This window comes from Pseudopipra pipra, chromosome Z (assembly GCF_036250125.1).
Source record: "Pseudopipra pipra isolate bDixPip1 chromosome Z, bDixPip1.hap1, whole genome shotgun sequence".
NCBI lineage: Eukaryota > Metazoa > Chordata > Aves > Passeriformes > Pipridae > Pseudopipra > Pseudopipra pipra.
The window spans coordinates 64,243,696-64,270,681 of NC_087581.1; the positions used below are offsets into that span (position 1 = coordinate 64,243,696).

A 26,986-nucleotide genomic window follows, 5' to 3' on the forward strand; every position below is an offset into this window, starting at 1 on the left:
TATTCAATTTTGAAGCCCTGTGCAGTTTCACTGTCAGGTTCTCTGTTTAAGAGAAAGACTACTACTTGGCAAAGCTTTACCTATTTTTATCAAAAAAAAATCAAAAGCTGAACTAATTCTGAATAGCTCATTTAATCACAGAATCTAAGAAAAGTAATATTCAGTGGGGACAACTTCAAAGGATAGTCTGGGAGGAGACACAGAGCTGGAAAACACCACAAGTAATTCCAAATCCCACTAGGTGACCTTTTTAAAGAATAAACTGTAAAATAAAATCAAGCATGGCAACTCAGCTAACTTAACAAAAACCGAGGGTATTAGAGTAACAGTTTTGAAGACAGTAAAGATTGGATTTAGGATCATGCTATCCTACAGTGCCCTGAGATCTTTCCTCTAAGAGAAGTAATTAATACATGGCCATGGCCATGGCTAAGGTATAAGTTCCACAACTCACATCAACCCAGACTAACTCATTCATAATTATCTACAAATCTAAGTAGAAATATCACATGTTTTCTTTGAGACTCCTCATGCCTGCGAAGCTACTTGATATGTTTCCTTGTGGGTTTCCTTATTCGAAAGATGCCTATATGTGTCCCAACTTTATGAGACCATTACCAAAATAAGCATACTTTCTTATTAGATAAACATGCAGTAGTATGTCATGAGATGAGAATCAGAACTTAACACTGCATCAGAAACCCTTCGAGATGAGGAAAGGTGTCAAAAAGTGAGAGAACTCAAAGCACAAGAACCATCACAATTAAAAGAGACCCAAGAATCAACAGCATGAAAGACACAAACTCCAATGCAACTGCTAGGTATTTTACACACTGTCCAGAAGCTGTTTTTCTGTTTCAATCTACTGCTTTGTTTCCTCCCACAAAACTCCTACTACCTGTGGAAATAACATCTGAAATTGCTGATTACTCTAGACACTTCTCATTTCAGACTTGAGGAAAAGTTTCTTAATCTCCATCACAATGCTGAAAGCACTACCTTGCTGTTTCTTATGCAGCCATTTCTATTATTTTTTAATCTAAAATTAATATGGAATGTAATTTATGCATAGACTTAGCATGTTTGATTAAAATGGAAACCAAACAAGAAGTAAGCACACAAATGAACAGTCAAAATGGGTTTTTCCCTGTCCTCCTCCTATTACTGCTATTCACAGTATCTTAAGTTCGTAATAATTAAAAATCATGGTTCAGTTTCCTTTCCCCTTACAATTAATTTACAATGAAGCAAGTATAGCTTCATTGCTTTCTATCTACTAAATTTTATAAAAAGACATAAAACACTTTTTAAATTTATTTCTGTTTTTATGCTTTTCATTTACCCTTTTTGGTTTCTTTGTAAGAAAAGTAAGAGCCTGGGGAGGTCCCTGCTAACTGGAAGCTAGCCAACATTCTTCTAATTACACTCCAATGAAGAGTAAGAAGGAAGACCCAGGAAAATACAGACTTGTGAGTCTAACCTCAACACCTGGAAAAATTACAGAGAAGATGATACTGAATGCTATAGAAAGGTATCTAAATGACAATGCAATCATCAGGCAGTCTGCACGGTTTCACAAAGGGAAAATCTAAATAACTGACATCCTTTTGCACCTTCCCTTCCACACCTGCCTCGTGGATGAAGGGAAGTGTGGATGTACTTTTTCTGGATTTTAGTAAGGCTTTTGACACTGTCCCCCAAATCATCCTTCTGGAAAAGTTATCCACGTGTGGCATGAGCAGGTTCATGATTCTGGGTGAAGAACTGGATGAAGAACACGGTTCAAAGGGTTGTAGTGAAAGGGACTACATGTGGCTGGTCATTGGTCACCAGTGGTTTTCCTCACAGTCAATTCTGGGGCCAGTTCTGCTCAAGATTTTTATCAATTATCAAGATTCAGGAGTTATGCTGATAATACCAATCTGAGATGTGCTGTTGACTTTCTTGTGGGAAAAGAGGCTGTGCAGAAGGATCTAGATAGACTGGAGCATTGGGCAATCAGCAGCATGAAATTTAACACTGTATTCTGCACCTAGGATGGAGTAACTCTGGACACAAGTAGGAACTGGGAGAGGTGTGGCTGGGGATCAGGCCGGTAGAACAGGATCTGGGGGTGCTAGTTGGCAGCAGGCTCACTGTGAGGCAACAGTGTGCCCAGGCAGCCAAGAGGGCAAACTGCATCCTGAGGTACATCAAACACTGTAGAATCAGGTGGTCAAAAGAGGAAATAATCCTGATGTATTGAACATTGGTGTCACCTCACTTTCAGTGTTTTATACAATGCTGAGCCCCAAAATCTATAAAGAACCTGAAGCTTCTTTCAAATGTGTCCAGAGAAGACCAACAAAGCTTCTATGAGTGGCTGAGAACTCTGGGTTTGTCTGGTTTGAGGAAAAGGAGGTTGAGAGGTCACCTCATTGCTCTTTACAGCTTTCTTGGGAGAGAAAGTGGAGAGGGAGATCATAGAATCATAGAATCGATTGGGTTGGAAAAGACCTCCGAGATCATCGAGTCCAACCCTTGGTCCAAATCCAGTCCATTTACTAGATCATGGCACTCAGTGCCACGTCCAATCTGCGTTTAAAAATCTCCAGGGATGGTGAATCCACCACCTCTCTGGGCAGCCCATTCCAATGCCTGATCACTCTCTCTGTAAAGAATTTTCTCCTGATATCCAACTTAAATTTCCCCTGGCAGAGCTTAAGCCCGTGCCCCCTTGTTCTGTTGCTGAGTGCCTGAGAGAAGAGACCAACCCCCACCTGGCTAGAACTTCCCTTCAGGTAGTTATAGACAGTGATGAGGTCACCTCTGAGCCTCCTCTTCTCCAGGCTAAACAACCCCAGCTCCCTCAGCCTCTCCCTATAGGACTTATGCTCCAGTCCCTTCACCAGCCTTGTTGCTCTTCTCTGGACCCGCTCCAGCACCTCAATATCCTTCCTGAACTGAGGGGCCCAGAGCTGAACACAATACTCAAGGTGTGGCCTCACCAATGCAGAGTACAGAGGAAGGATCACTTCCCTGCTCCCACTGGCCACACTATTTTTGATACAGGACAAGATCCCATTGGCCTTCTTGGCCACCTGGGCACACTGTTGGCTCATGTTGAGCTTCCTGTCAATTAGTACCCCCAGGTCCCTTTCTGCCTGGCTGCTCTCCAGCCACTCTGTCCCCAGCCTGTAGCGCTGCAGGGGGTTGTGGCCAAAGTGCAGGACCCGGCACTTGGCTTTATTGAACTTCATCCCATCTCAACAGAGATGTTGACCTCTTCTCTCTGGGATCCAGATGCTGGACACAGGAATGGCTCAAAGTTTCACACTTGACATCTTTACAAAAGGAACAGTCTTCCTAGATGGTCAACACCCCATGTCTATCAGTTTTTAAGAGGCATTTGGACAAAGACCTTGTTATGAGGCTTTCACTTTTGCTCAGCCTGGAAGTGGTCAGGCAGTTGAGCTGGTTGCAGGTCCCTTCCAGCTGAAGTATTCTTCTCTTCCTCTCCCTTCCCAACAGAAGGCCATGACTAATCACATGATTCAGATTCTGGGATCAAGGAAAAATATCAAATCTCTCTATAAACCACAACTGGGAACAACAAACTGTGAAAAGAAGATCAAAAAATTGACAGTACCTCTGTCTTATTTTGAACAGTTAGGAAATAACAGCCAATGTTTAGAATTAATCAGTGGCAAGTCTACTACCTTGAAAACTAACAATCCTTTGCCATAACCACAGCCCCACACCAAAGCTGTCATCCAGCACAAAACAGACACATTTTCCAGTAATGTTCTGACCACAGTGCAACAATGCAGCCAAGGGGGGTTGGAGCAGAAGGAGGAAAATATCCTGCTAATTGAGATGCAGTAGAGGCTGCAAGAAAGCAGGGAGCAGTGTGGACAGAAGGTTTAATCCAGAGCTATACTATAATAAACCTTAATAGAAGCAATAATCAGGCTCATTGACTATCAGATTGAAGAGGAAAAAAACCATCTCTAGCCACTCTTGTCTTTCTCAATGGCAAGAGCCCAGCAGAAAGTTCAGTCTTAGTGGTTACAGATGAATTCTATCTCTACATCATGTCTCTTATCCTAGAAAAAAATATTTTTTATTAAGCATTGCCTAAATATTTTTATGCTTTATAAGATATTGACAGATTGCTCAATCCATCAATATCCAACCCTAATTTAAGCAGAACTTTATAAAGCATGGCATTTGTGTTTGCTAAGCAAAAATTAATAATCAGTGATCTTTGTGAACTGCATCTACATGCATTCCCTTGAAATTTTACTGTGTACACATCATGAAGTTACTAATTAACTGGATTTGCAATTTTAATCTGAACAAACAAACATTCAATGTAAAAGAAACCCTTGTGTAATCTACCTTTACCATGGTGTTAACTGAGTATGGCTCTGATCATGAAAAATGTTACTCACATGAGTAAGACAGCTAGTATGAGCATGTCTAATAAAATACAGTTCAGGAAAAGGCAGGAGCAAGACTCAAAGAAACCCTTCCACTATTTGTCCTTTCTATTTTATTTAAAGAAGTCTTGTTGTGAGCACAGATTCATATTTGTGAGGGACACAATTTATTTAATCAACACAGAGATTGTTTAATCAACACATGTTCCTTATCCTTTTCCAGATTTTGGGGGGTCATTCTATCTGTACTTTCCAGCCTGTAAGAGGAAGGTATTTCTTCACCTCTTATATATATTAGTTGATGTAAATATCAGATTCTACCAAACATTTTTAAGCATCATTTTTTTACTTACATACTCCAGAATTGTTATAGAAAATGTGAGATAATTGTCCCATAACACTGCTAAATTAGTAATTCCTCAATGCACAGAAATACCTTCCTAAATCAGTTAGATAGTTATTCAGCTGCTCATTCCACAAAAAGACGATCTTACCTCTTTAAATTCACTTGGTACCTTGTCATTGAACAGATGGGGATGAAGAACCTAACTTCAGGTTACAGTCCCCTTGTCTTCAAGTGACACATTCATATGACATTCACGGGTTTTTTTTTTAATACCAGAATAGCATGAAAAGGGCATTAGTATGCATTTGTCTTGAGAACAGAAAAAAATGGGGCTGGATAGTCAAAATATCTTCACAGTTAAGGAAGTCCTACCGATCAACATGCACTGTAGCTGATGACTATTTCACAAAACAGGAAAGTGCCAGACAGCATTTAAAGAGTACATATGCAATCTCAGCTCTGACACTGGCCAACTATCCATCTGTAAAAATGTACTTCAGCAGCTGCATAATATCTGAGGATTTAATTTTAAACACAGATTATTCAGACAGAATGTTAGAAAATATGTTCAGAGCTTGGCATAAGTAAGAAACAGGTTTTTATTTTCTCTTGGTGCACTGTTTTATTGATTCTAAATTTGGAATTATTTAATATTTATGTAACACTGTGAAACTGAATATAATTATCTCAACAGCATCTTTATTGTACAATATTTTTATCTTATCTTTTGTTTTGTCTTGAAAAAACCTTTAGCAAAGGGGTAAAGAGAGGAAGAATGTCCAAGAACTACCAAAACAAAGGCATTTTCCACTGAATAAGAAATGATACCACATATGTAGAGACCCATGTTTTGCACAGGTGATTTTCCACGAATTCATGAAACAGAAGAAAGCACTGACATGAGAAAATAAAGATTTAGTTCTATTTATGTTCACAAAATCCATCAGATTCTTTTACTTCATCCTTAAATAAGAAGCATTTTAAGAGAGCACTTTTGATCTATTAGAGTGCTTAAGTGCCCTGAGAGATGAGGGACATCCTGCTCACTGCAGCTGGAATGACTGGCTCTGAACTTAACAAAATTTTTGAGCTCTACATCTGTGAAAAAAAAAAATAGCATGAACCCATATAGAACTGCAAAGAAAGAAAGAGTATGCTTACATTTCTAGATTTAAATGCATCTGAAGTGTTTCATCACTACTTTAACTTGAAGGCACTATGTTAAATACTGCTAAAATTTATATAATAATTAATTTTTCATATTTTACTGCTTTGAAAAGATTCTATATTGCAGGATTTAAAAAAGTATTAAAATAAAAGTATTCGACTCAAAACATATTTACTGTATATTTGTTTTATATATTCCATTCATCAATTAAACTTTCATAATAAAGAAAAAAAAGAAAAGGAAAATATACCAGATCCAGTACACTACAGCATAATACCATGAAGAAAATTAAATTGACTACTTAAGAGATCCAACATTCAAGAGGAAATGTGGGCTTCTGATTATGACCATTGACCGGGACTTAAAAAAATTCAAAGTGTTCTCTTATAATGCCCTCTTACAACATTATGCAATGCGTTCATTTTATCTTCTCTATGTGTTAGCCTAATCCTTTCTTTCCTTCAAGGTATTTAGACTATTCATTGCTAGAAAAACTGGCAATGGAGATAAATTTTTTGACTGTGTGACTTCCATATGGCAGAAATTGAAATTAAGAAATTCATTCTCAGCTTGCAGATATACATATGTGTTACACAGCAGCATTCATCATCTTGAAGAGGTTGGCATGGGAACTACCTGTTCACCAGAAACATATGGTATTTTCCATGAGAAACTTTCAGGCCTGCATCTTGGCCGTGAACAATAAACATGCCCTTTAAATCTTTTCAACCTAGTACACTGCAGATATATGAAGCACTTCATAAAGTTATGAAATCATAAGCTAATGCAGCTAGTTTGAACTTAACATATGACAAATAAGGTTTTATGAAAAAGTTCGAGCTGTTGTCTGGGGGTTGAATGACCTCATGCTTTCAAAAAAACCAAACCAAAACCATAAACACCCTCTCTGAACAGGCTGCCCACAGAACTGGTAGAATCATCATTCCTGAAAGTGTTCAAAAAAACATGTAGATGTGGTGCTTAGGGACATGGTTTAGTGGTGGATGTGGGAGTGTAGGTTAATGGCTAGACTCAATGATCATGGAAGTCTTTTCCAAATTTAATGATTTTATGATTCTCCCCCCAAATAGAATGGCTGAGATAATAGCTCTGTGCAATGTAATGTATACCTTTTAAAAGGAAACTGTATGTTTTGTTGATTTTTATTGTTAGTCTTAAAAAACTTGCTGATTGCTTTACACTATGTTGTTGATAGAGACTGTTAAAGCTGGGCAGAGAGGAAGCTACTGAAGTTCAACAAAGGCAAGTGCAGGGTCCTCAATCTGGGGAGAAATAATCCCAGGCACTACCACAGGATGGGGGCTGACCTGCTGGGAAAGAACTCTGCAGAGAAGGACATGAGGGTCCTGGTGGATAATAAGCTGTCCATGAGTCACCAGAGCATTCTTGTGGCCAAGAAGGCCAATGGTCTCCTGGGGTGCATCAGGAAAACCATTGCCATCAGGTCACAGGAGGTATCTTCTCAGCCCTAGAGAGGTTGTACCTGGAGTACTCTGTCCAGTTCTGAGCTCCACCATTCATGAAAGACAAGAAACTACTGGAGAGGGCCAAGAGGAGGACTGTGGATATGATAAGAGGACTGTAGCACCTCTCTTATGAGGAAAAGCAGAGGGGGATGGGCCTGTTTGGTCTGGAGAAGGGACTACTGAGAGGAGATCTTACCAGTGTCTAGAAATATCTTAAGGGTGGGTGTCAAGAGGATGCGGCCAGGCTCTTTTCGGTGGTGCCAACAATGGTATAATGGTCAACAGGCCCAAACTGAAACACAGGAAGTTCTATCTGAGTATGAGGAAAGACTTCTTTTTACTTTGAGGGCGACAGAGCAGTGGAACAGGGTACACAGAGAGAGTGTGGAATCTTCTTCTCTGGAAATATTCGAAACCTGTCCGGATGCAATCCCGTGCAACCTGCTCTAGGTGAAACTGCTTTAGCAGGGACATGGACTAGATGTTCTACAGAAGCCCCTTTCAACCACAGCCATTCTTATGTGATTCTGTGTGTTAGTTCTGCTGCACTAACATCACCACAGCTGCAGTTGTGGGACTTGCTTTCCAACAGATACTGTTCAAGTGGTAATATAGAGGTGGTCAGAGTGGACATCCTCCTGTGAAGTGTCTGGGGTTCCTGTTTATGCAGGTGTGCAGTGGACACCTTCTGGATAGAAATCTCAGAAATTTCACAACTCTTTCTGTTTACTAAATAAACTTAACTTTTGCAGTAACTGAATGGTATAGTTCTGTTCTTGTAGGTATTGTACCTAAACTCCTACATGGGATCTCTCTATATCATACCTAGTAATAAAAAAAAGTCAAAGGTTTGAGAGTCTGCAAAACATTAGTGTCTACACTTTGTTCAAAACTACAACTACACTACTATTTATGAATAACATTTTTCTCTTCCTGCTTCTGAAGCAGACAAAAGACAATTTCATCAGACTCAGGAATAATGTGACATAAAACTGATATATAGATATACAATAATATGCTTGCTTATTAAATTGAAGAAACATGTTATAGTATTTTGCAGACGTTTTTATGGCATTTGGCTGATAAAGGAGCACTTGGAATTTGTTTTAGTCAAACAACTGTTTCTAGGAGAAACCACTCTTCTGTTTGAGTAAATTTTTTGATGGCATAGAACACTTTGTTGTGTTTTGTATCTCATCATAATAAGCCTTAGCCTAGGACCTAGGCTGTCACTATGGCAAAACTGAGAAAAATTACTTTCATAGAAAGTTACTAAACTAAAATCTTTCCCACGAAATGGAGAGTTCTCTTCTTTTTTTTTCTTTACTTTGAACTTCAAAACTTAAAAGCAATTTCAAAACCATTACCACGTGGTTGTACAATTAAAAATTAAATACATATATAATAATTCCACAAAGTAAGGTAATATATGCATATGTGTCTATTCCAACACTGAACAGAACTAGTACAGCTTAATAGGGTTTGAACAGAGTTGCTTTCAAGTCAACACTCCAAAAGTAAACTCATATGTATGTATGTATATACATATATATATATGTCCCCAAGAGAAAAAAAATCCATATATATAAAAGTATATTTATTGTTAAAAAACATTATAGTCAAAGATTTTACCCAGAGTGCTAATAATATAATGAGATTTTAATTTTTTTCCAACTATTTATATTGGATAAATCTAGTCCCATGTTCATTCTGGAACATGTTCTTTTCCAACAATAAAGCCATGAGTTCCCCCAGGACACTTCTTCAACAACAGTTATACTTTTTTTCATCATGGAACCTTACTGACTACACCCTACTGGGTATTTAACTCACAATATTGAATCTTACTACAGACTTCAGTTGGCATCCTTCTTTTTCAATATCCCTGGGTACATAATTGAAACAAAGATGTCTTATGAAACAAAAAATCCTGACACTTTCGGAAATTTGCCCAGAATCTGCCCAAAAATACTGTGAAAATTAGTACCTTTTTAGTACAACAAAGAGTGATTGCTACATTTTTAATCACAAACATTTACATTAAATTACCCCTTATGGAACTATTCCTATCAGTCCAAGCTATTTACAGATATTACCAAAGTAATGAACTTTCCATGAATATATTAAACCATTGCAATAATCAGTACAGCCACATTACCCCGCATAATTTAAAAACTCCAGGCATAATTGACAGAATGACACACCATCTCCAGCATTGCTGTAATTCTCACAGTTAGATACTCCCTAGGTTCTACAGATTTTGGCACATTTTGCTGACTCAAGGATTTTAGCTTTCCTGAGAAGCCAAAGCAACAGAACTGCTCTTCCATTATTAATATATTTTACTGTCATTGAGATCTTATAGAAAGTCATATTTCTTTCAGGTCTTGTCTCCAACAAACTATAGGCACTATTTGACAATCTCTAGTAAATATCAGGCTTTGAGCTCTGCTATACAGCTTAAAAGTCCTTGCCTCACACATCACAGTGTCAAATACTACAAGACAAATAAAAACCCCCAAATGAATTTGCCACTGATATTTTGAGAGTCTTTCATTGGTTTATTTTTACATTTGTCAGAGTGCTTCACAACTCAAAAAATGCCGGATGCAGTGATACTCAGGTGGACACAATTGCTCTGGCTTCATGACCAGCATGAGTAGCAAGTTAGTGTGCCACGACATGCAGATGAAATGCCTGGCACAATTTAGATATGGGACTTGTCACATTAAAAACAAAAAAAAACAAAACAAAAAACCCAAACAAACAAACAAAAACCAAAACAAACAAAACCCAAATCCAAAACCAAACCAAACCAAAAACCTGTAGCGGGTAGTATTAAAGCATCATCTGCCAAACCACACCAAAAAAGACATATTCTTGCATTTCCCAGAAGATTCTCTTAACATACCTTCTTCTGTCTGCAAAAATTCAGCAGGAACTATACTGCTTAATTGATCTATGGTTGGTCTAAAATGACCTCCAAAATCATGTCCTTCCACACTTGTGATAACAAGAGTACTCCACTAACAGTGGTGCCTCAGGGGTACAACTCAGTCTTCCCATTGATCATTCTGCCCTCTGTGCTTTTTTGCTACAAGGTACTTTTTTTACACATGTCAGTACCTTCTATCCCAAGATAGAAGGGGGGCGTTTGGCTCTTTCATTTGTTTTTGGGTCCTGCTTGTTACCTGTGGGAATCTGTCCTATCTTTAGAAGGGACAAGCACAAATGTGCAGGTTTAAGGAAGCTGGTGGAGTCACCCTGAGGAAATCGTGTGATGTGAAGATCAGTGTATGAAAGACAATGCATCTTGCAGGGTTCCTGCCCAGCACTACTATAGCACTATGCTACAAAGCAAACTGAATTTAAAAGGAGATTAAAAAATTAAATTAAATTAAAGATTAAAAGTTGTTTCACTTTTTTTTTTGCTTTACCCCACTTTACATGAAAGAATAAACACCAAGCAATAATGAAATTGAAACAATGAAATCTTAAGAGAGGAATGCAAAATATACAACAAACCTGCAGTGGTGAGGCTTTCATTTCACAATCACAATAAAACTCTTTATTACAACAGCCTCTGTAAATGTTTTCAAACATATAAACATAAGAACAGCTAAATAACTTCCTCCTGTATGTATCAAACACTCTCCCTTCCCCCTCAAAGAAAAAAATTTAACCACATTTTAAACAAACAGTAAGGTATAACTATAATTCTACTTTTTAAAAAAAAAAAAGGTCACAAATGTTCATGTTACTGGACTGATCTAAAAAACTGATCTCTCTCATATAGCTTTTAATCAAGTAAAACTTTTATTGATGAACAGAGGCAGTGGCTTGTATAATATAATACTAAGGATGTTACCCTGTGCAATGGAGGAGATTCCTCTTAAGAGACACTGCACACAGGGAACTCCATGTGTCTGACAGGAATTAGGCCACAGAGACTACAGAACTAGAGAGACAAATGTACACCGTGAGTCAGGATGAATTTTGAATTTCAACTTTTTACCCAGATGTTGCCTAGCCCTTGAAAATAAATAAATTAATAAATACATTTATTTCAGACCTTCAGCTTACCTTGACTATAACAACTGCCAGATTTTTGACTTTCAACGCACTGGAAATCTTAGCCTTATCCTCAGAGGATGACAAGTGGCTGGAGCATAACATATGTTGCACATGCAAGAAATATCTTTAAAAAATCACAATCCTATTATCTTCCTTCAAACTGCTATTTCTCTCCAAAGATTCACAGTCACAATGGATTCCTTGGTGTCCTAATTATACCCAAGTTGAAATCTCATCCTTCAGTTTCACTGGTATCCATCCACTAGTTCCTGTATTTGTTGCACTAGGCCCTCGCAGGTGGGACAAAGGCTTTCCAAATTCATGTGGCCAAGTGGCAACAACAGGGCAGGAGACTTATGTTGTTCCTTACCACTTAAGGCACTGTACCAATGGCAACCACAGTTTTACTTTGTTCATCACGTATAAAAGCAATATTGGAGAGGATTTTTTCATTTAGAACAAAGAGATAGAGTCTACAGAGCCTGACTATTAATGACTTGAAATAGCAAGTGATTTCTATGACTAGTCAGAATCAATGGAGCTCAGTTTTTAATATCCAGCACTTTACCAATTAACACAGTTAGAAATCTTTACTTAAAAAGCAAACTGAGGACAAAGCAACAAAGGAAAGTTGAGAAAAATCATTACTGATCTCAGAAGAAAAAAAACCCAATTGCTTAAATTCTAATATTTAGAATTTAATAACCTCCCTCTCTTCAGTAAAGGAACACAAACAGGGATGACTGCTGATTTACAGTGGAGGCATGCCATTACACACACACCGATGGAACTCACAATAAATTAAAGAGAACATCTCATAACTATCAATTTTTTTAGACCCTCCTTAATAACAATGCTATGAAGTATCTCTATTTCATTGATATTTTACATGAAGAAAGGGGGAGTGGGAGTCTGAATTGAATATTGAGATTTCACAGCTTTAGGAAAAATAAAATTAAATCAAGTCTCAGAAAAGAAGACTTCTATTTTAAATATGTTAATTACACAGCTCTCCATCATAGTTGATGTACTCTAGAATCAGAGAAAAACAGATGAAAGCAGAATGGAATAACTTCGCTATAGCTCCAGGTTCTTCTCAGTCCTGCTAAGCAACAGGACAACAGGCAATGGCAAAAACTGATGCACAGGAAGTTCCACCTGAATATGAGGAAGAACACCTTTTTTGTGCAAGTGACTGTGCCCTGGAACAGGTTGTCCAGAAGGGTTGTGGAGTCTCCCTCACAGAAGATATTCCTGTGCAATGAAAGAGCTTTTTTTTTAGTTAAAAAAAAAATGTCTACTCTAAGAATTCCAATCTTATGACATGCAAATGACTTATGAAAAACAGTGCATTAGCCCTGACAATGACCACTGAACAGCTGTAAGCACCTAGTAGTGTTGAGATACGTTCCAGCATCAGTCAGTTAACAGATACTAAGTAGACATGACAATTACACCAAAGAAGACTTGATTATACAGAATTATAATATAAAATGTTATAATGATCCAGAAAACTGAAATTAAAATGGCTAGTAAAGAGTGACTCCATTAAATGTTGGGCTTCTGTACATAATGTATGATACTACTGGCCTGTACAAAACTATAGACAGTAGGAAGTTTATTTGGTCCCCTGCTTCTCTTCTTGTGCAGGCACCATGCATTTCTCAAGAAAGTGTGTCCCAGTGTTCCGATACACTGATCACTTCATCTTGTGATACCCCACTGTTGTCTCTCCTCTTTCTACTCTTTCTTCCAACAGATAGTTTTGAAACTCTGACAGGGTTTTCAGAAACAGACAAAACAAGGCCATATCTACTAGAATGACTATATCTACTAGAATGACTATATTGGTCAAAGGCTCCAAAACCTTATACTAGTACAAGTTTATAGTCCCATTACACTCCAGAGGGCTTAGATAACCACATAAAAGCGAGCAGCTGGAGACTTCTGATGCTTTGTTTTTCAGATAAATTCATTTCAGGTGGAAAAATGGAGATAACTGTAAAAGAGCATGATGAGTGTGAAGTAACCCACAAGATGAAGTTATTTTAAATTTTAAGTTGATTTGTGTTATCAGCTGAGAGACAATGTGCTGCAAGTTGGTGTAATAGCTTGAAGAGCAGTTACTATGTAATCACTTGGGCAAACATTGCACTCCCAAAGAGCTGCCCATAATCTATACTAAGTAAAAGCAAACCAAATAAACAAACAAAACAAACAAACAAACAAAATCCCCAAAACCAAACCAACCAAACAAAAAATCACTGCAAATACCATGTCCTTTCCAAAAGGGTAGTATGAGACGCCTGTCGTATTTGGACCACAACAGATTAACAGTATTGCATTTAAGTTCCCAGTGGACAGTGAAATGAAGAACCTATCTTTGAACCCATTCCTACTGAAAATTTAACATAAATAATTACAAGTGAACTTAGATGAAACATAATGTTTGCTGTCTTTTGTATCTTGGGATGTCAGCAATGCTCCTTTGACTATTATGACAAGGGAAATAACAAGTCTTCAGATAATAAATAATAATGAAATGTTGTTTTCCTGAATTTTAGAGAAATTTCATAATATATTACAAACTACTGTGTAATCTTTCCTAAAGAAACACTGTGGATACAGAAAATTTGGCTGAATTTGATGCTACAAGTCAATACAATATTCAAAAAGTTATAAGAAAAACGGGGCTAAATAGTGAAAGATGATGACAGAAAGGAGGAATGAAGTTACAGAAAGGATGACACTGCTAGCTTTATAAAGGCACAGCTACTCCTATACATGTCTACAAAGGTATAGTGCCCAGAAAATTTCTTTTCAACTTCAAAGAGCCAGATCTGAGCCTTACATTAATTTCATGAAGATTAGCCAAAATTCCAGTTCATTTGACATAGGAAGCTTCTAGGGTCCTTAGTGTCACCATTGGAATGTCAGTGCTTTTCAGACCAAAACTTCAAGACAGTGGTTAGTGTAACATGAACTTCTAAATCCTTTTTAATCCAAGCCCCAGCTACCAACTGAAGAAAAAACAGTAATCCCTCTGAAAAGAATATTAGTGTGCAAGCTGCATGACTGCACTACCTGTCCACTGAGAAGACTGAGGAAGAAGTGCTCTGAAGATAAAAAGAACTAAATAACGCAACAGCTCGTGCGAGGTGTGAAGCAATCTGGTGGCAATTTGTTGCCGTATAATGAATGCCCAGAATATACTGCAGGCATGAATCAGATACTGAATTTATCAGTTGTTGTTCTAGAAAAAGAAATTAAAAACTCATATTTTAGATTCACAAAAACGTAAAAGAAACATTAAAAATGACATCCATAAGAAGATACTTTTGTCTTGAAATATTTGGATCTGTTGATTATCCAAAGTCTCAAAACTTTGCCATATAAAAAAAAAAAAAACCTTGCAAAATTAATGCTGTCAATATATATCACTTCACTTACAAGCCAAGCACCTAAGTGCCATACTTACGAAAACTATTTTAACACAGTGGTGTCCATACATATTCATAACTTCTTCCAAAAATTTTGATAGCTTAGAAATATTTTTGTTGATTTTTGTTTAAATTTTACACTACCGTTTGTAAATCTTTATTGTCCTGATGCCACAAATTCTAATATATCAATAAGCATTTATTTGTGACAAGAAAGTAATGAAAAAAATCCAAACACAAAAAATAATAATAATTTTTAAAAATTATCTGCAGCCCCCCCACCAGACTCTGGCACCTTGAAATTATGTTCAACAAAGCAGTTCCAACACCATAGGGATATGAACACAAGAGATTATTTCTTTTCTCTTTCTCACTCTAGCAATATAGCTGCTTTAATTAAATAACATGCAAACAACAGATACTATTATTTTTTTCTGGATGATTACCTTTACTTATTCAAGGAAAGTAAAAATATTTCACATTGGGCTAGGTAACATGCAAAAAGGGATCTCCCCAAACTGAACACAGATCTGACTTCTCTTTCTACTCAGTGGTATTACTTCCCTGATTGTGGATTTCACAACAGTGGAACTTACAGTAAACACTGTGAATTCTCATGGTGTCAAAACGGACAAAAAATTCCATGTAAGTAGAGAAGAATGACATCTGGTCTCTGTCACTGTTAAAGCACAAATGTAGCAGCATTATTTTGACAGGAACGATTTTGTTATTTTATCACACTTAAGACCAGAATTTAGTCCAATTTGCCAGGGATCAACACTTGTCATTAAATAATTCTGCATGAAAGTAGTGCTATTCACTTTAATTTCTCCCTCCAAATATTAAATCTATTTGGCAAGGTTAAACACCTTACCCATAGACATAGCCCTGAGTGTAGGACAGATTCCCCAGATTGTGTCAAATGCAGCATTCATTATGCCTCTTTCAAAGGAATCTATTTAAATATACACAGAATTCAGTTATGCACTTTACAACCTGTAGGTGCTAAACCCAACTCAATTTTGTCTTAAAAAAGCAAGCACTCAATTTTCAGTTATTGCTTAACACATCAGTTACCCCTTTGCAAAGTAAGCCTTATCAAATTAATAATTCTGTACTAAACCAAGAGCATGTAATGCCAAAAACTATAAAAAATACAGCATTAAATGCTACTAAATTATTTCCACAATGGAAATATGCATTATAATTCTGATTATAATTTTGAGTAAAAATATAAGATGAAACCTGATGGAGAAATGGTGTATAAAATTAAGTCCACAAAAAAATTGTTACTTTAACCACATTTAGAAGACTAGCAAACCTTGGATGCTTTGAATACTACTTGTACCTTTAACAGTGATCTGAAATACTGTAGGTTTAACATTTCCAAGCCAACCAACTGTGTATCATCTGGTTTCAGGTGGCCTGGCACTCAGAGGGGCATTGGCAAATTCAGTCACGAGTTACAATAAAATCACACAATCGCAGAATATGCTGAGTTGGAAGGGACTCACAAGGTTCATTGAGTCCAACCCTTAGCCCCGCACAGCACCATCCCCAGTAGTCACACCATGTGCCTGAGAGCATTGTCCAAACACTTCTTGAACTCTGTCAGCCTTGGTGCTGTGACTACTTCCCTGGGCACACTGTTAGAGTGCCCAACCACCCTCTGGGTGAAGAACCTCTCTCTAATATCCAGCCTAAACCCCCCGTGGCATAACATCGTGCCATGGGTCTTGTCACTGGTCACACAGAGAAGAGATCAGTGTCTGCTCCTATTCTTTCCCTCATGGGGAAACTGTAGACTGCTATGAGGTCTCCCCTCAGTCTCCTCCAAGCTTATCAGAACAAGGGACCTCAGTTGGTCCTCACATGGCTTCCCCTCAAGGCCCTTTTCCCTTATTTTCTCTTACCAGTCCTTTGGTGATAAGAATTCATGTAACATGCCTCAGGTGCATGGACAAAATTCTATTTTTCTTTACTGGACATTTTTCCAGTGTTTCTGAGTAAGTTGAGCCATCTATACATTTCAAGCACACTACACAGATACATATTGAACTACATTTCTCATTGAACAATATGCAAGTTATTTTCTCACTAATTCTCAAATTTTCTGAACAGCATCTTCTCTGGTAAGCTAATACATTTGGTGACCCTCCTGTGGACTCGCTCCAAAAAGTCAGTATATTTCCTGTGCAGGGGTCCCCAGTCCTGGATGCAGTACTCCAGGTAGGGTCTCATCAGAGTAGAACAGAATCCCCTCCCTTGCCCTGCTGTCCACGCTGATTTTGATGCAGCCCAGGATACAATTGGCTTTCTGGGCTGCAAGTGTCCATTGCCAGGTCATGTCCAGCCTCTTGTCCATCAGCGCTCCCAAATCCTTCTCAGCAGCTTCTAGAAGGATCTGTTCCATGATCTTCCCAGGTACAAAGGTGAAGCTGACAGGTCAGTAGCTACCAGGGTCCTCCTTTCTACCCTTTTTAAAGATGGGTACAGTGTTGCCCTTTTTCCAGTCACCTGGGACTTCACTTGGCTGTGATGACTTTTCAAATGTCATAGAGAGTGATTGGCAAGTACATTAGCCACTTCCTGCAGGACTCTGAAATGCACCTCATGGGGTCCCATAGACTTGTGTTTGTTCAGGTTCCTCAGGTGGTCTAGAACCTGATCTTTCCATACAGCGGGAGACGCTTTGGTCCCCCAGTCCATCCACTTGAGAGGTGTGGGAAGAAAGGTTGCCATTGAAGACTGAGGCAAAAAAATTCATGCTCAGTTTTTTCTCCAATATTAAAGCTGACAGTGGCCAATTCTATTTTTGTGTGGTTGAGTCTGGATCCTAAGAGGGATAGCTGTGAACAGAAATGAATTCACACAAACTTTTTCTTCCTTGGCTGTTGTCAACTTTCACAGAGGAGGGTTTCTGTTGCTGATACCAGCTAAAAACATGAGGTATCAGTCAGCTAGTGAAAAGCATTTTTCTGTTCCTTATGACTAGATATCTACAAGGACTAATATTACATTTTCTACATACGATGTGCTCAAGAAGAAGGTTTTGGCAAAATATAAAAGTCCATACGAGAAAAGTAACAATCAGGAACATGAACTAAATGTCTGATACAAATGAGGGAATTTTAATTCACTACAAAAGTGAACACGAGCAGAGGGTGCTCCAAATGGACAAAATGGTATTAGAAGCATGGAGTATCTCTTCTGTGAGAAAAAGATAAGAGAATTGGGATTGTTCATCCTGGAAAACAGGTGCCTTTGGGGTGACCTAACTGTGGCCTTCCAGTACCTGAAGGGAGCCTGCAAGAAAGATGGAGTGAGACTATTTAAAAGAGCATGTAGTGACAGGACAAGGCAGAATGGCTCCAAACTGTGAGTAGGTTTAGATAAGATGTTATGAAGAAATTCTTTACTGTGAGGGTGGTGAGGCACTATAACAGGGTACCCAAGATGGTAGATGCCCCATCCCTGGAAGCGTTCACGGCCAGGTTGGATGGGGGGCTCTGAGCAACCTGGCCTAGTGAAAAGTTTTCCTGTCTGCCACAGGGAGCTTGGAACTAGATGATCTATAAGGTCCTTCCAACCCAGACTATCCTATGATTCTGTTATTAACATGCTAACTATTATACAATTAGTACTTCATTCTCAACACTTGGTTATACTGCCAAAAAAAATAATTAAAAATCTTAATATTGTTCTAAAATGCAAATTAAGAAGGACATTTTTTTTCCTATACTCAATGCCCGCACTGGCTAGACGTGTGTCATCTTATTAGATTTGCCTCTTTGTGTCAGCAAGTGTTAAAGGTAGCATGAGAGACCTAGTTCAGAACTGATTCATATTACAAGATTTAGAATGATTCTGAGAAAGAACTTTTCAAGACAGGGGAAAAAAAATTTTTGCAGTATTCCTTCCAGAGTACTACTCCTGCTCTTACCTAATATTTATTCTAAAGACCTGCTTTTAGTACTCACAGGGATGACAAAGTATCACCTGAAATCAAACATTACCAGAACTAAATTTGATTTTCCTACATTTTCAGCAGCTAGCGTGATTTGTTAGCACATACTTTATTGTATTAAGTTAAGTGTTACTTTGGGGATTTTGCTGGTACTTACATTGTAAATGTGTGAATTATTTATCCTGACACTTTGTTTCTAGTAACTAAAAAAAATTATTATAAGGTGTATTTGCAAATTCTGTGAAATTCTCATAGAATGAGAGGTGAAGGTATTTTGCAGGATGAGTGGGAAGCTACTAGCTGAAAAAAATGAAAAACATTTTTGTAAAGATTTATTTATAGCCAAATTGCTTTTTACCTGAGAAAAGAACAAAGGTATAATACTCACAAACTCACATAAAAATGAATTGTTTCTTGACAGAATGTATGCTACTGACAGCTCATTTTACTACTAGAAGACTGCAACAGAGCAGGCATACATGGTATTGTAGGATATATGGAAGGCTGACAGCTGCTTTGAGCAACCTCATTAGGTAATATATTAATAGATTACTTTTTTCATAAAGGCCTTCCAAAAACCCCCTAAACCAGATCAAAGATCCAACCACAACAAATCAACCAACCCAATCAACCAAACAAACAAAACTGAAAAAATACTCAACCAACCAACTAACTAAAACAGATCAAACCCCACATCTATTTTATTTTTATCTATCAAGACATTACTTCGTCCTTCACACTGAATAAAACCGTAGTTTACTTCAAAGACATTTCAAGGGAATATTGACAAGTGTAGGCTAATGGCTCCAGATTCCACCCATTCCAAGTGTCACTTATGCCCCAGGATCACTGTTACTGTACAGTAATTTTTAGTTACTTTGACTTTCCTTGTTCTACTGTGGATTTTTTTCTTATCTTAACTGTACTGGAAGCTTCTCTGCTCTGTTACCTTGGTGCTGCCATGCTGCTAGCAGCATCTGGCATTGTTCTTACAGTAGAGCCAATGACACAAAGTGCATTGAGGAGCCCATATTTTTCCTCTCTGCTTGGAATGCTTTACCTGGAATGCTCTCTTAGTATTACACTACGTATAGCAGCTTGGCAGACTTCTTTCCACTGCAGAGGAGCCAAAAAAAAACGGCATCCAAGGATACAAGAATGGCTAGGAACAGGGTGAATATATGCCAGCCTCCAGGGCAGGTTTGCAGTGAGTGTATCAGCCAGCAATGCAGTTAGACCAGCAGAAGCAACAGGAGATGGGCCAGAAAGCCAGATGAGAATCCAGATGCCACTGTTAGGGGAAAAAAAAAACCACCAGCAACATAACATTTCCCACATTTCTGAGCTTTGTGTCTGGATAACTGAGTTGCCAATTTGTCACTTTAGCTGTCACAGGAACTGGTTTGAAATGTCAGATCATTCATAACAGATTGATAAAGCTTAGTTCTCAGATAAACATTAATAAAACATGGCAGAATCCTACAAGTTAAACTGAAGAAAAGAGACAACACTGATCTACATTATGCAAATCAGATTTTTGTGATTCTCTGTCTGGATACATTAGTATCAGACTAGAATGTTTATAAAGCATAAACACCTCTACATTCATGGCAACTTTTAAAATCAGAGCTTTGATGACAGTATTTCTCAAACACTATCTGTACTGGAGTATTTTTTCTCTACTGTATAATGCAAACAGAATAAGATGGATGGAACATTCTTTGAAATCTCACTGATTTACCAAACATTCTGATTATGTCTGCAAATTTACATTTCAAAATACACAAATAAACTCTCGTCTTAAATTGCCGACACTAGTGCTGCAGTGTCAAAAAAAACTTCAAAGACATGAACTACCCAAATGAACCCTTCTGTCAGAAATATTTTACTTCTATCCACACCGAAACTAGCACTCTCTGTCAACATGGCACCTACGGTCATTAAGTTAACTAAAACATTTATTTGTTTTAAATCCAACTACAAGTATCAGCAAAACTCAGTGGAAACTGCCTTCTTTTATGTCATATTATCAAGGCTTCTCTTCAGCCAATGGTAGAGATACTCAGATAACCACTGAAATAAATATATTTTGTCTCATTATCTTTCTCTTATTCCATGTATACTTTCAAGTAAGATTCCATACATGCTGCTAAAAGGTACAATTATTTTTCTTCCCCCATTTCAATACACTTAAATGTAACCTTTTTCCTTATAAACTTGCTTTTGCAATGTCAAACTGAGAAAGCTATGTAAGCTTAGAACTAAAAAAACAGCTAAGTATGTGCATGTTACATGCATACACATATTTGGACTAGTACAAGGGTCCTTTTGTTTAAAATAAGGGAGTATTTGTTACCAAAGATAACGGCAATTCAATGTTTGAGTCACTAGTATAATTACAATAGATCTTTCTGGTTTAGAGCTGAACAGTGACAAAAACTACCAGAGATATTCAGGATTTTCAACATAAATATAGTAGCAAAGTCAGACTTAAAAGCGATTAAATAAAATTACAAGGAATTTCACATCTGCTTCCAGCAGGCTCTGTACTGAACTTTGTTGAACTGAATCCACTTTGATTGGAGGGTGGAGGATTAGCAGCTGATCTAAACCAAAGCCATTAGGTATTGATCCAAGACTGTTCTGATCCATGTGGGCTGACCTGCAATTTGATGTACTGTTGCAGTAATGTTAGTTATTTTCCTCAGAAGTACAGGAGTTCATACCCACAGATTACGTTCTAAAACTCTGTGGTGATTTGAAAAGCATTATTTTCATTACAGCCAACAAAATATATCCTGAACACAGATATTCACAAATACATAAATCAAAACCTACAGGTAAGGGATATATGCCCCATACAAGTGATACCAAAAACTGGTAACTTAGTGGATATTAAGCATATTCAATTTTTTTATGTGTAATAAATTCACCAATAATTCTTCTACTAATAAGCATATTTTCTGGAAGAAAAAAAAAATCTTAACTCCATAGTGTATTTTCTTTTTGAAGGGGGGGGTAAATTTTCCCATTCCTAATTGAATTCAGATCAGCAAAGACAATTATTTTAACACTATAACAATATGCCACTTCTTGGCGATGCTGTGTCACAAATTTTTATAATTTTTTTTCTCTTAATGCAGTGTTTTTCACTTGGAGATTTATGTTCATTTAGGTGTTATGTTAGGTTCATTTAGGTGTGTTCATTTTGATGCCCAACACTACACTGCTCTGTTTCCTCAGAATAAACACTTCCCGGTTTCTTTAAAAAATAAATGTCTGACCTTAAAGACACCTTTAAATGTACTGGCATTTAAAGTATCCCAATAAAGTTTCAAAATTTGCACCTGGAAAGCTAAGTGGATTGAGGAACAAAGGGTTTCCCAGTTCAATTATTGCAGGACTAGGTTAAGACATCATGCGCGTTCAGATGAGCTGAAAGCAATAACACACTTGAACCTCAGAAATGTTAAGCAGACAGCTGAAATCACCAGCCTGCAGCAGCAACTACAGCAAGCTGCTTTTGCATGGGAGTCCTATCTTTTGCTCATACAGGTATACATGCCTTAATGTTATGCAGTCAAACCTCAGGCTGAACACTGAACTTCTATCTACTGCAGAAAAAAAATTAGTTTTTTGTCTCCCTTTAAACTCTCATTTGAATTCCAGATGGTTTTGCTTCTCTCATTGTCTGGAAAAACTTTAGAGGCAGAAAAGCTTTAGGTCAAGACTGTACTACATCACCATATTACATATGGTGCACATAAGATACATGAACTATTCAAGTATAGACACAAGTAGACAGAAAACAAAATAAATGTTTCTTGTATATCTCAGATTTTTATGATCCCACTCAAGATCTTTAAACAAAATCTCCTACTGGATACAGAACACATTGTATAAGACACTGAACAAATTAACAATTCCTAGTGGGGTTTCATTTGAATTTTAAATAGTCATATTTTTTCTGTGGACTAAATAGTGCTGATTAGGGATCAATAGCCAACTTTTTTTCCTAGTCAATTGCTTCAGAAAAATCTTTTTATTAAGAAAAAGAACATATAAGGGATTTCTGTTGCACAAAGCTTTTACACACACACTATGCCAGACAAACATCTGTTAAATTATTTTTTTTATTACAAAGTTATCTGAAGTGAAAACAGAATGGTAAAATACTTATGATACCAGCACAAAAGGCTAAAGTTTTCCATACTGTCCCAACATGTTTTAAGCACAGAACTAATCCAGTTTGTTATGCCCATTTACTCTCCAGAATGGGGAGACTGATGGTTTTAGATCTAAAGCAACAGTCATTTAATTCTGGTTCACAGGCAATAAGCATAATCATATTCATACATCCAAATTACTCACCATAAGAAAGATAGAAGACTCAGTGAAACAAAACAAGTATTTCCACACATGTAGGAAAGTACATTAATATAAGAAAATTAAATATTAAAATCATAAAGGATCATGCTAAGTTCAGTGTATTTTCCTTTTTTAGTCACACGGAACAAAACTATACAAGAAAGGCCATGGGTGTGATTTAATTTGTCTTCAATTTGTTTAATTAAATATGTTTATGAGAAGGCTTGACTTTCAGAGGGTGAACTTTTGCATACACATAGAGGGTCTGATTTTCACTAAGCCTTCCTTACACAGAATAAAGACGATATTTTCTAAAGGAACATAGTTGCTCATGGAGCAAACAATTGTTACAAATTTACAGAACTGGAATCTAAATCTGAATGCTATGGCCCAGATCAATCTCTCCCATAGGATTTTTACATTTAGGTGTTTCTTTTGCTACTTAATATTCTTAGAATATCAAGAAACAGCAGAAACAAGCTACTGCAACAGATATGATGACTGCCACTGGACAAAAATCATCACATTTGTAATTGTACAAACAAAAGCTGATGACGACACCAATCAACAGTTGCCATTAGACAATTAAGTGCCTGGGAACATAGAACACAAATACATTATGTTCTTGATGGTGTTCCTGACAGTCCATACATCACATTTAACAGATGGCAAAAAAAGTGTAAACATTAACTTTCAGAAACACTATTATTTTCGACCTGCCTGTCAACACAAGAATTTCTTAGGACCACACCATGACAGAAGCAGAGATTTCATTCAACAGCAAGATACTAAGATATTCTGCATTCAAATGTCACAATGATTTGAAGGCTTCCTAAAAGTGCATGCAATTCAAACCTAAATGGGTAAAACATATAATAACATTCCCCTCAGTCACAATCCACAAGATTCCGCTGATGCTACCTATGCACTATGAATTCTTGTGACAAATACTGAAATAACAAATTAAAACTTGTGTTCTTTCTCTCAAATTGTAATGTGAAAGAGAGTTCAGTCCAATATCAAGCATTTCCTACAAATACCATTGTAGTTTATAGGACAGGGGTCTACTCTGGAAATGAGTTCCTTATGAATGAAGGAAAGAAGCATCCTCATTATAATTAACTACTTAAATAAATGTCTAATTGAAAATATGTAAAATTAAATCATTGTCTCAGAAAAATATATTAAATCAAACCCCTTATGTTAACATAACTAGTGATTTTTTTTTGTTTTATTTTGGTTTTCACTTTCTGAAACATGGATTCAGAACAAAAAATATTTCATAAAATTTTATAATTAAAAACTTACATCAAATTCTCAAAGTGAAAAGCACTTGAAATCCTCAAACTAATTATAATTTCTTTTGTCTATTCCATGAAATAAAGGAAACTAAAACTAACAGAACATAAGTGAAATCTAAAAAAATAACTAAATTAATTCTACAGGCATGATTTTTTCACCACCTACTCAGATCAAGATGAGAGTTATTCACTTCTAATAATTAGTATACCCCTAATTGACTTATAAAAACCTCTACATTCAATAAAACCTCAAAATACCCTAAACATGTAACCAGATCAGGCTATAAGACTCAGATTTCAAAGATTTCTAAAGGGGTAGAAGTATTTAGTATAAATAAAAGACCTGGCAGCATTTGACATCTGTATCATCAAAATATAGGCTGAGAAGTGAGAAGGTGAATTTTTAAAATGAGAGTAAGACACTGAAATAAAATTACTCAACACTGAAAATAGCAAAGCCTAAATTAAGCACAATCAATATTCAAAAGGCCGGTTTTAATATTCAAAAAGAAGACATTCATAACCAAATAAAGAGGGGAAAAAAAGGCCTTAGATCCTGTCTGAAGCAGGAGAGGAATTTGCCAAAACGCACCATAGTGTTGACTTCATTAATACGTTTTTCTAATAACATGATCACCTATGTGCCATATATCTCTTGGACTTTAATGATATAGGACAATGTAGTAAAGCTCATTTTTGCATTTCCTCATCTTTAACATCTGAATTCAATGCTCTGTCAGTAAGTCAGTTTAAAAAATATTTTAAAATAACTTAGAAATGGATGGCAAAGAATACTTCTTGAGGAAATGACAATTGCTACACTGCCCTACACCATTAAAGTGCAATTGTATTTAATCTGGGTACTCTTATAACTAATGGAGAAACACCCTAAACAAACAAACAAAAAGAAAAAACTCATGCACCATAACAGACTTAAAAAAAAATATGGTAAATAATATAAATGAAGATAGAGAGTCTGAAAGAAATCAATCAGTAGAGACTGTAAGAGAACCCCTACCTTCTAGTGTGTGTCTTTCTGAAAATACAATCATAAGGACTGGCTGGCTCTTTGAAAGAGAAGAATGGGAATGTGCTCTGCTGTGCAGCAAAGGTTTTAACTAGAGTTTATGTGCTCTTCTGAGTTTATTTTGTAATTAAAATCAAAGCATGGACGGGAAAAAATTATATGCCAATGCTGGTGGCCTAGGCTGTGCTGGAGAATGTTTGAGTATTCTGATCAGAAATTTCACCTTATTTCACTTCTGAGCAAAACATACCTTAATTAAAAAATAGATCTTGTAACATCACAGAAACAACTGCAACCCTTTAAAATTTTAACAATTTAAGTAGTCCAGTTATATGAATAGAAATTCATGTTAAGCTTTTGCTTTTTCAAGGGAGAGAGAAAGAAAATGTACCTTTCAGCCTTAACACAAACCATGTCAACTACCACCAATTCTTATCCACTTCAATGAAAATGCATTTTTGGAGGAGTAGCAGGTGTACAGAATAACCCATAATCAGGCTACAGAGAACCAAAAATGGTTGGTCAGAACCAAAAATGATTAAAGCATGATTCATCATTCAATAAATATGAGAACCCACCTGTGCCCGACTCAAAAAACACAGATTACGTGTGTGTCTCAGCAAACTCAGTGGGTTTGGCTATACTTTCATGTTCACAATGCTCAGATGGATCATTCAGAGATATTTTGGCATTCACACTGAAAACAAGACAATGAAATTCTCTGAATTTCCTCATACTCATAAATATATAATTAAGTTTTCCAAGGGCTTTACCAAAGTTGATTCAAATTATAGCAGGATTCAGTGTTTTTCAATGTCAAACATCACTAAAGGCTTGGGGAAGAGTAGCTAGAAGGCTGAACAGCAGAAAAGGATCTGGGGGTGCTGGTCAGCAGCTGGTTGAACATGAGCCAGCAGTTTGCCCAGGTGGGCAAGGCGGCCAATGGCATCCTGGCTTGTATCAGAAATAGAGTGGCCAGCAAAACTAGAGCAGTGATTGTCCCCCTGTGCTCAGCACTGATGAGGCCACACCTCAAGTTCTGTGTCCAGTTCTGGGCCCCTCAGTTCAGGGATATTGAGGTGATGGAGTGTGTCCAGAGAAGGACAACAAAGCTGGTAAAGGATCTGGAGAGTAAGGCATATGAGGAACTGAGTCAGCTGAGGGATCTGAGGTTCTTTAGTCTGGAGAACAGAAGGGCCAGGGGTGACCTTATTGCTCTCTATAACTACCTGAAAGGAGCTTGTAGCCAGGCGCAGGCAGGCCTCTCCTCACAGGCCAACCATGAGAGGAAATGGCCTAAAGCTGCAGCAGGGAAGGTTCTAGTTGGTTATTAGGAAGAATTTCTTCACTGAAAAGGTGGTTGAGCTTTGGAATGGGATGCTCAGGG

General features: G+C 37.2%; 1 protein-coding gene across 5 annotated transcripts in view; it reads right to left on the bottom strand.

The window, feature by feature from the left end:
* The window catches only part of LINGO2 (leucine rich repeat and Ig domain containing 2), a 480,597-nt gene that overhangs the window by 391,825 nt on the left and 61,786 nt on the right, over positions 1–26,986 (bottom strand). The gene's annotated exons all lie outside the window — the stretch shown is intronic.